Raw genomic sequence first — 10873 nt, 5'->3', positions numbered from 1 at the left:
TGTAACACTCACGTGCTATGGGGCGGCTGGACTCCCGTGTACTCACCATCTGCCAAGTTGTCTGAGTGCCAGAAGCTACTCATGTTAAACTCCAAAAGGAAGCTGTCAAAAGAGCAAGAACAGAGGATGCTTTTTCAGCAGGCTGGAAAGATGCAGGTGTCAGGGAGATGGCCCCGTCACCCAGTGAGTATCAGTTCTAAAATGTTTACTATGAATTTGCTGGCAGTGGAAGTCTGGGGTTTTTTTTTTTAATTTTTTTTTTCTTTCCTCTCCACATAATGAGAGCATGGCTCTCTATCATGGGATCTCTACTGTGGAATAACTGAATGAGCTTTTACCTGAAGTACATACTGTGCAGGGGCCTTGCCAGTGAAGGAAGGACTGAGTGCGGCAGCCCCCAAATGTTTACTATGAATTTGCTGGCAGTGGAAGTCTGGGGTTTTTTTTTTTAATTTTTTTTTTCTTTCCTCTCCACATAATGAGAGCATGGCTCTCTATCATGGGATCTCTACTGTGGAATAACTGAATGAGCTTTTACCTGAAGTACATACTGTGCAGGGGCCTTGCCAGTGAAGGAAGGACTGAGTGCGGCAGCCCCCAAGGCTGGGGGGAGACTCAGTCACCTTGAGACCCACCTGAAGAGCAGGCACGGATGGCCGTCAGGGAGCCCGTACAGGAAGGTAGCTGCACGTTGCATTGAATTATTCTGAATTATGCTTAAGCCCTAGGAGCTGGATCTTTTCCACACCTTGTCTTTTGCACTCCCAGCAAGCTGAGCAGCAGCACTTTCATCCTAATTTGAACTTGAACTCTGGTTCTCCCCAGCAGTTCCAGGTCAGCCCAAATCCAGAGCTTGATTCAAGGCCTCCTCTCTCCTCCCTTGCCTGTCACTCAGACCTGAGCTCCCTGGCTTCCTTCCTTCAGCCTTTGCCCCCCGTGCAGCGAAGGTGTGCATTTGCTCATCACGGGCAAAGGAGACAGGCAAGAGGACTTAGATCAAGGATCTACACGGGGCCCCGGGAGACCCGAGTCCTATTTCTGACTCCGCCACTTTGTACTGAGTGACTTCAGGTAAGTCCCAGACCCGCTCTGGGCCTCTGCCTCTCCATTTGCAAAATGGGAATAGTAATAGCTTTCTGTCTCCCCGGAGCAAGGCGCTGAGCTGAATGTCAGGAGAAGGCTGAGAGCAACGCCCTGCGCGGGGGCCTCCGCTTGCGGCTTTCTCAGCTCTCGCCCCCCTTGGTCTGAGCCTCCCAAACACCCCCATCTTTTGGTACTCACATGAGGAAATCACTCATCAGCCATTTCACTGCAGCTAGAAAGGCATAAATTGGCTGGAGAACAAAAGAAGAAATAAGAAATACCATAAGGACCTGGTCAGAGAGTTTATAATTGTCATGCAGGACCCCACGTTTCAGACCAATTCCCTCCACTGAGCAGAGCTCTTGAAGACAGGTTGGAAATTCAAGGTCTGGGCATCACTGGAAAATGTTCAAAATACATCAAAAGCCAGTGGAGCTGCCTTGCTACTAATAATATCTTCTCACACACCCCCCATCAGGGTCAGGGAGTTTATCACAAATGTATGAAGGACTTTGAAGATGTAATTGCTTGATGATTTCTCTCCAGTATGGACGACCTTGGGAGCTCAGAGCAGGAGAGAAACACAGCTAAATGGGACACCACCAGTTTAGGATGCTTTTATATTCTGGTAGCAAGTGGTGTTTCTGGGACAGGCTACAGCATTGCCCAGGATTTAGTATTATCTGCCATTGATTGATTATGCTTAACTGTGTTTCATCCAGCTTTTCCTCAAGATGGCATGACTTCTATCATCTTCCTGCTTTTCAGCCACAAATTGGAAATCCAGCATTGTCCCAGGGACAATTCATCTGCAGAGGATCCTGCTGCTTCTTTTCTTCACAGTAACCAAGACTAATTTTCATCTCTCCCTCTCATAATCATGCCCATATCCTTAAACCCAAAAGGGATGCAGCAGTCACAGGACACAAGGTAATGTTCCATTACTGCTAACTGACTTCTCTTCAACCAAAACAAGTCAGCAAATAGCAAAATGTATAGATGGTTGGGAATTTGTCTGATTTTTCCTTTGAACAATGCGTATGAAAAATGGACTTTTCTTGATTTCTTCCTTCTCAAGGGTTTTGCTAAGAGGTGAAAGGGAGGGGTGAAGGCCAAACGCTCACCCTTTCATTCTCTTCTCAGTTCACCTGGTTTTTGGTAGCTCTTTTGGGACACTTCTTTCAGTAATCAAAATTCTCAAGGATATGATCAAGCAAATATTTTCACCGCAATTACAATATTTTATCTATCGAGTGTAAGTATAGCTATTGCCAAAACTGATATATTGTTAAAAAAGTAGGACATTATTAAAAAGTAATATTTTGTTGAAAATTCTTTTACTGGAAAAAAATGACAATGTCATGCTCTGCGATGTACTTCCAGCACACCACACTTTAAAGTATCAACAAAACGATCATAACCGCAATAAACACATCCCTGTTGAGGGCTGCTTCAACTAGCGGCCTGAGCGTTGAGTAATTACTGAATTCTGCCTTGTCAAGGCCAGGTTAGGAAGGTAGAGTGGGATTAGATTAGATTATTATCTTGTATCAGACTAAAGAGAGGATGCATTTGGGTACTGGCAAAACTATGCACTCCAACAGTTTGTTCCCTGGGCTATCAGCATTTCTCAGCAGTTTTAACCCCTCTCTCTGTTGCTCCAAGCCCACTCACGCTTCCCTGAAAAGCTGACAACTTTCTCCCAGGTGCTCTCTTCACTGACAGTGCAAGTCTCTTTTTTGAGCTGCTGAGTAAAACCATGCCCTGTAAAAGCATTTCTGTTCATTTCAGCTGCTAGCTAGTTCCTCCACTTTTAGGAGAAGCCTGGCATAGTCTAGCTCCTGTCCTTTCCCCGGTTTTCCGATTTTCAGTGAGATCCTATACGCCAATAGAGAGCCAAACTGGAAACCACTGTCAGTGGCCATCACTGCCTCAGAAATCTGCCTTAGTTGAGTTTGGACATTCCCATCACTTGAAAGCAAACAGCTACTAAACTCTTTTGGGGAATGTGCTACATCAAGGTGTTGGAGACGTCCTAGGAGAAAGCCTCCGCAGCCAAGCCCGGAGAGGGCTGCATGCCGACAGATACGTACGCTGAGCAGAGGCCGGGCACCGCTGTGGTGGTGGTAGGGTACTTTGCACATTGCTTGATAATCATACATGGTCACCCTGCAATCAAAACAAAACAAGCAAGCAGTCAAACGCGAGCAATGCAACTGCCTACGGGACGCACACGTCAGCTTTTTCTAAAACATTTCCTATATGGAAGAACTAAGGCAGTTGCCTGCTTACACGTGTCCTTGCCGTTTCGTCAGTGCTGGATCTCGCAAGGCAAGAAATACAGGCTCCAGATTAATGTAACTGGGTCAGTACAGAAGGAAATATGTCCCTAATTTCAGATGCTGAGTAAAGCAGGCTCTGAAGCAGGAAAATTATAACTGTATCTACCTCAGGTCCCCCTAGTCCTGTTTTCAAGCCACGGAAACACTGAACTCTCTTTTGGCATGGGCTGGGGGAGTAGAGTGAGACAAACAGAGGTATTTTTAGGAGAGAGAGAAATGTGCTCAGCCAGCTGCAACGACGCATCTGGAGGGGCTCTGAGACAACCGCTCATAGAGAGGCTTTCCAAGTGACAGGAGGAACTGAAGCACTTCACCCAAAACGCCTAGAAGGGTTTCCCAAAGCATCTTGCCCTGGAAAAGACAGAGGAGCAGCTGCTTTGTGGCCACACCGAGATGGGGAGTTAGTCTCTTTCAGAGCTTTGCAGCAGGTGGAAGGAAAGGTGATGAGGAGAAACAGGGTGTGTGGTGATGATGGCTGAGCGAGTCAGGGGAGGTGGCAGGTAGCTACAGGAGCTCTTGTAGCCAAATAAGAGAGCCAGATGCACCAGCACGTGCACTTTCCCCTGCTCAGCGGTGCTGCTTACAGGGCCTGATATGCTCTGACCCACACACTGGCTGAAGAAAGAGAAGTAGATCCCCCACTTACCGCCTGAACATGCCCATGTTTAGCAGCTGGGTCATTACTGAGCCATCCACTGCACCAAAAAATTTTCCAGTCTGCAAGCACAGGAAAGGAAAAAAACAGCGTAAACTGTCAACAGTAAAAGTTCCAAATGCTCTAAGGCTCCAACCGATCCAGTTTGTCTGGAGGCCTACTACGCATAACGAGTGTTTTATAAGGAGGTAACGCCGAGCTTAGGAAATGTTTGGATGGCAAGGAAAGCTCGAGGGAGGACTGCCCCCATCACCAGCTGGGCACCCTGCACCGTTCCTACCGCGCTTGGAAATGATTTAGCCCACGTAAGTCCCTGCAGCTTGTGACAGAAAAAGGCAGGCTCTCAAGCTGCGGAGACCCAGGCACGTCGATTCGCTGGGAGCCTGGGCTCTCCCGTGGGCTTTTGTGAATCCACGTTCTCTGGAGCCTCAGTCTCTTCTGCTTGAGCCTCTCTGCTAGCTGGCGGCCCCAGTGGCTCTGGAAACCTCTGCTCTCCTGCTGCCCCAGGCAAACTGACTCACCATGCATAAGCGCATTTATTTCGGTAGCAAACGCAATTTTACAACTCACGGCTGTGCAAGTTCCGCGCAGGCGGTAACCCAAACAACACAACACACACCGACCCATCCCTTTAGCTTACGCACTACGCACTGGCACAGCCAGCGCTGGGCTAGCACAGATTCCACCTTAGCAAAAGTTGCATTTGGGGGGCAACAACCCCCAACCTCGCTTGCATGGCTGGACTAAAAGCAGAGCTTGTGGCCCTCCGGTCCCATTTACATTTTGGAGTCAATAACCACAAATACAGTCCCAATCCCAAATCCGGGAACCGCTGCTCAAAAGACTTCTTCAAACAAACAACAGTTCTGGCTTTCCCGATTACTAAGTCATGACAAAGCTATTGCAAAAATGCTTCAAATCTGCCAAGTCCATTGCTTTGTTTGCAAGCAAGTAAATAAAATACTTGTAAATAATAAAAACATAGTTATGGGCTGTCCTCCATCTATTTTTCTGTCCCATGGGTCTTGACACAGTAAATAGCTCCCATATGTTATGGATCCATTCATGCACTTTGGGGGGACAATTTACTTTTCCACTGATAGGCTAGCAGTCGTTTAGCACGTATTAGCAGATGACAGATGACTTCATTTATTTGAGTGGGGCATTTCCACTTAAAAAAAAAGCACCCTTAGGCAGATTTACCTAAGATCATATGGTAATCATCTAACAGTAGTGTTACATGGTTATGAGCCTCTTCCCAACAGGCTTTAGAAAGCGTTTCACTGTATAAATCGATACATACCATCAACTCCCCTTTGAGCATTTAGGCTGTAATCATCTCAGACATAGTCAAATGTGTCTGAGCAAGCGCTAACTTGTTTTCACCTCCCTCGCTCTTTCGATCTGATTAGGGTGGTGAGGAGGCCAGCTGCTTCCATTTAGTACCAGTCTGCAGCCCCAGCAGGAGCGGGGCGGTGGGATTTCATGCAGGGCAAGCTGCAGACGGTGTGGCAAGGGCAGGACTGTAAATGGGGCCTGACCTGTCCTGAGATGCTGATGTCTGACCGAATTTCTCCAGGTAGGATGTCATTCCTATCGGTACAAGTGTGAGGAGCTATTAATGTAACTGGGAGTAACGCCTAGGGCATGTGTTCAGCAAACCTGTGAAAAGCATCAGCAGACTGGCACTTAACGCCGAATCAGACGTTCAAAGCTCGGTGCTGTTTTAGGTACCCCGTGCAGGTACTAACACAGGAAAGCATCACTTGGCATAAACCGACGTAGTCCTGTGCTGAAGCAACGTTTTGCAAAGCAGCTCTCATTACAACCTCCTTTCTCCAGTGGCTGACTGCTGCTCTCCCAGACGTCCCTCTGCTGTGTTTCTCCTCAATCCCAGCTCTGGGCAGGTTTCCACAGGCCCTTGCAATTTCGGAGGTTCACAGCACAAAGCATCGCCTCCGACATCCTGCGTGACACATGCTGTATGACGTTCCCCCGCAGCGGAGAGCGTGCAAGTGCATACGCAGGCCAAGCACCGGGAAGGGGTGCATCCCGGAGCACACGCAGGGCTCCAAGGTACATCACTGCTCGCAGTCATATACGTGTCCACGCTTTGCTGGCTTGCTGAGCAATTTGCACTTTTGGTACACAAAAAAAGTAGTGTCTCTCACGCTGAGCTGTGTGACTGGGAATCATCACTCCTGGCAGCTTTGTTAAATCCCATGTTGGGCAATTCATTGACAAGGACTGCTATGGGACCGGTACCAGGGAGCTGTAGGCAAGTGGGATCTGCCAAACGGGCCAGGCTTTGGGCAAGCAGGCAGCCTCCTGGCTGCATGGCTCAAACAAAGTCAGCCCTTGCTTTTCCACAGCCTCTGCTCAGCCCTGGTGGGATCTTGGCTTTTTAGCTGCCGCCCTGCATCTTGTCCCTGAGGTCCCACCTGGGCAAGGGCTTGCAGACATACCTGGCAAAATGCCTTGGGGAGAAGGCAGCACTCCTAGAGAAAGAGGTTTATGGAGCAAGGGGACATCTGGATGCAGGAGGCGGAGGGAGCTCAAGACCTGTGATCAACAGCTGTGCCTTTGGCTGGCAGCAAAAGGTGGCTAAAAACTCAGGGGCCGTTGTGGGTCATGGCTGCAAACATCGGCAGAAACACGGCACCACAGCGCAGAGCAGCCTGCGTGGCAGCACAGCCCGGGCCTGCCGCTTGCTTTCCCTTCCTCCCCTGCCCTAGATTGACTGGTCCTCACCCTTGACTGGTCCTCACCCTCGCTCACTGCCTTCTCCTGCCTCTGGCTATTAACTCTTTACTCCCTCTGTGATAAGTCTGGATGGGGAGATTAGCCTGAATTAAGAGATTACCCATTCTTCCCCAAGTAATCCTGCAGGGAGCTTCCAACTTGTCACTCACTGAAATCCTGAGTCTCTCTTTCATCCGTGCTGGCTTCTGGCTGCCAGTAAGCTTCCTGCTGCCTTCAGGCAGAGGTTATTAGAGCCGATCCCCCATCCTGATCCCCCATCCCAAAGGCAGAGGGGGGCAGAGCCTGAGCCAGGCTGTCCTCACCCCATTTCTGCCTGAAGCCGCGCTGGTTTCCAGCGTGGTCATCCAGGGAAGGAGGTGCGGGCAGCAGGCAGCCCCGGGCGGGCAGCAGGCAGCCCGAGTGCACCGTAAAGCACCACAGCCCCAAGGGAGCGAGCACAGAGGTGCAGCAAAACATCTCAGAGCTCCCGCAGCAGGTCTCTGGCACTGGCTGCTAGCCCGGGGGCTGTGAGGACACAGGCACTTTGGAACCTCTCCACTGTTCGTAGCTTGCACTTTGTCTCGGGAAGCGGGCGTTTTGGATGTGAAAACTCCTCGGCTGCCTTCCTCGGGGAAGCGGGGACGCGCGCGGGGGCCTGCTTGTGCTGGAGCCACCACAGCCCGCACGACTCCGTGGGGCAGATGGCTCGCCCGTGCACCCTCGCTCCTTCGGCATCCGATAAACTCACTCCCCTCCCGGCTGATGGGGCAGAACAGGCAGCGTGCTGCCCTTCTCCTCGCTGCTGGGCTGAAACGCTGACCCAGGCAGCTGAGCCACTCTTGCTGGTTCTGGTGTCTGGTATGAGGCAGGCAGGGAGAGCAGTGAACTAGCTGACTTCTCCAGAAAGGCAAAATACCCACAAAAATCCAGGCAGGGGATTTGTTTTGGCATTATGTTAAAGGATGTACTGAGGGAAGCGTGTGGGAGGGGGCAGGGAAGGCCACAGAGCAGCAAGTGATCCCATGCAGCAATATCCAGCTGGCAATTCCCTGTAGGGACACTCATGTTGCCACCGGGAAATAAAAGCAGTAACTGGAACAAGATAAATCAGAAGAAAAGTAGTGGGGAAGTCTCTGAGGTCAAGGCAGGTAACAGCTGCAGGAGATGACAGCTCTGGTGCCTGCCAAAATGCCTGATCTTTGAGGCATGTGGATAACGTTTATAATTTACCCAAAGCCACTATAATACCATGTCTCTGCTAGTCAGATCTTTCAAAGGCGAGCTTTTGGAAAAACCCATTTTCCATAAGATGCAGGAAAAATAGAGAGACAGAACCCAGGAGGGTGGTGCTGGACAAACAGTAGACGTGGTAGCTAAAGGGTGTAGCTGCCTTTATCTATGGACATGTGGCATAGGACCCAGTAAAGCACCTTTGAAAATGCCATGGGGGTCAGTGGAGGAAACAGCAATTCCCAAGACTACCAGCCCATCCTGAACATGCGGTAGGCCCTGCCAGAGTAGGTAGCCAATACAATTTTAAGCATTTTCCTCCCTTATTTTTCAAGTTTTCTCTGCCTTTTTTTTGGCACACCACATCACTGAAGGGGTACTTTTACTGGAATATTCAGTGTGCCGGGTAGGTCACTTTCCCAACAGAAAAGAGGTTGGTTATTCTTTGCAATATGACCCCCTGGATATCTGTCTGTATCACTCCCTAGTGTTGCTGATTCATTTTGCTTTGTGAGTCTCAACAGTTCTCACGTTGGCCTGTCTGAACTTACTGTGTAGTGCCTGCAGAATTCATGATCTCACCTTTTTCTTTTGCTAGCTTATTCTGAATATGCTAACCAACACAAGTCCAGATGGGAAGCCATGGGACTCATATAGCTGACGTTTTCCATCTAAATATCCATCTAAAAATTCATTTTCTTTCTTTTCTCTCCCAGCTACTTTGAGATCAATGCCACTACTTCACACTTCACTCTTCTTAAAGAACCAGAACTTCTTTAACAGCCTCTTGTAAGAGACTCTGTTCAAGGCTTTTAGAAAAAACTGAAACGCAGTAGGTCATCCATTCTCCCTTATATCCTGATTTACTCACACTTTCAAAGAACTGTAGCTGGGTTCTGTACACTGCAAGAAAACCTAAGATAGGTTTTCTTCCTTTATAGATGCTGTGCTGCTTGTCCTAATCACATCCATCGGGTGTTCTCTTACTTTATTTTTAATTTCCATTTCAACCTGTTTGTCACAACTTGAAGAAAGCAATTTCTGGGATCAGATCTACTGCCTTTTGGAAATACGTATACAGTATTTGCTTTCTCCAGTACTATGGCAATTTTAATAAAACTCCACACTTCTGTCAGTAACAAAACCGCTTCAGTTCTCATTTCTTCTATAAGCCCATTCTCGCTATTGACTTGCTGCTTTGTAGTTTATGAGACTGTTCCAACACGTCACTTTCTGACATCCAAATCTATGGCCTTTATTATTTTGAAACAAACAGCTCTGTGGTGAATTTACTGGAGAGCAGAAAAGTATAGCAAAACCATGCAGTGGCTGGTAGTGTTGGCTTTACCCAGGCTGCACGGGATGTTGCATCACAAATGGCGTTCCTTCAGGTCCCTAGAAACGGTCATGGAGGTGCTGGTAGCAGGAGGAAAGGAAGTAACTTTGGTTGCTTATATTTTTATTACTATACTGAATCTTTTTCCTTACTCCTTTCACCTCTGTGAGTCCAGTAAATCCTTCAGTTCTTTGTGTGTTCTCCTGTTTCCAATTTGCTTAAATGGTTTCATGTTCATTTTTGCCTTTGGCGTTTCGCTCTTACCATCCCCTAAGTTTCCTTTCCTGAAGAACGCCTGCTTCGACTTCAGAGGTGCTCACAAGCACTGCTCCCCTTCCCTTTCCCTTTCCCTTATCAGGGCATACCTGCCTTCTGGGACTGTCTCAGATCATCTTTCAGTAGCAATTGTGCCAAGGGAAAGGAGTCTAATTTCCTCACTTCTGATAAAAAGATATTTTGACTAGTTCCTTCCTTATCACTGCAAACTCCTTTCTTTCCTGGGATGTGCTGTCACTCTGCTGGGAGGCTTCCCCCTCACCGCACTGATGAATTTAATTACACCATGGCCACCCTTATTACACAATTAACTTCATTTGTTTTGACCAGCTCTGGTGGGTTATTTAGGAACAAGCCAAGCATGCACTCCTCCTTCTATTATGCTCTCTTACCTCTGTAGGTCTTTTGGAAACGAGTATGAAGCCGTTGTTATCAATGAGGAAGCAATTCAGAATCTGCAGAGATGAAAGAGAAGCAACATTAAAAACAGCTTTTTCCATAGTTGTACCGCTGTGTGCAAGATGGAGCGGTGTGGCCTTGTGCTTATGGCAACAGCCTCGGCATTTCCACGCCTAGCCCCGCGGCTAAGCTACCACAGGTTTTAGACAATTGGCTTTTCCTTCTCTGCTTCCATTTTGAGGTATTTACTTTGTGAGCTGTCTGTGACAGAGATTGTCTCTTGCCAGGGCTGTGTGCAGGCCTAGCAGGCTTTGAGCCACATTTAAGAAGACAAGGCATCCTGCAGGAAGCAACAGGATATTTGGAGAGCATTTCTCTTCAATAAAATGGTATCTAATGCTTTCCATCTTCAGATTTCAGAGTTTTGTAACCACTCATGAAATAACCCTCTCCTCACCACTAAGTATCATCAGTGCTGGTCTTATTTTTATTTTGCAGGGCAGGAAATGGAGGCACGGAGTTTAGATGAAAACCTTTAGGTCTCACAGGGAAAAACTAGGATGCAGTGGAAATCCTACTTGAAAACAGAAAGAAAATTCTCCAGTGATCCCACTCTCCAGGGCAGAGGAGCTCCTGTCCCAAATATGCCTGAGACCAAGGCTGAAGCAGTGGTGTAAATGCAAAGAAGGGTGTCTAGCACATGTCATGCTGACAGCCACTCTCTTTGGCAGACCTGGGATGCCAGTGAGACAACCTTAGAGGAGATGGACTCTCCTTAGTGTCATTGGCTGGAATCCCCTTGCTCCTGCC

Source organism: Phaethon lepturus, unplaced genomic scaffold, assembly GCF_000687285.1.
Source record: "Phaethon lepturus isolate BGI_N335 unplaced genomic scaffold, ASM68728v1 scaffold28344, whole genome shotgun sequence".
NCBI classification, from domain to species: Eukaryota; Metazoa; Chordata; class Aves; order Phaethontiformes; family Phaethontidae; genus Phaethon; species Phaethon lepturus.
Note: the sequence above shows the minus strand (reverse complement) of the source record.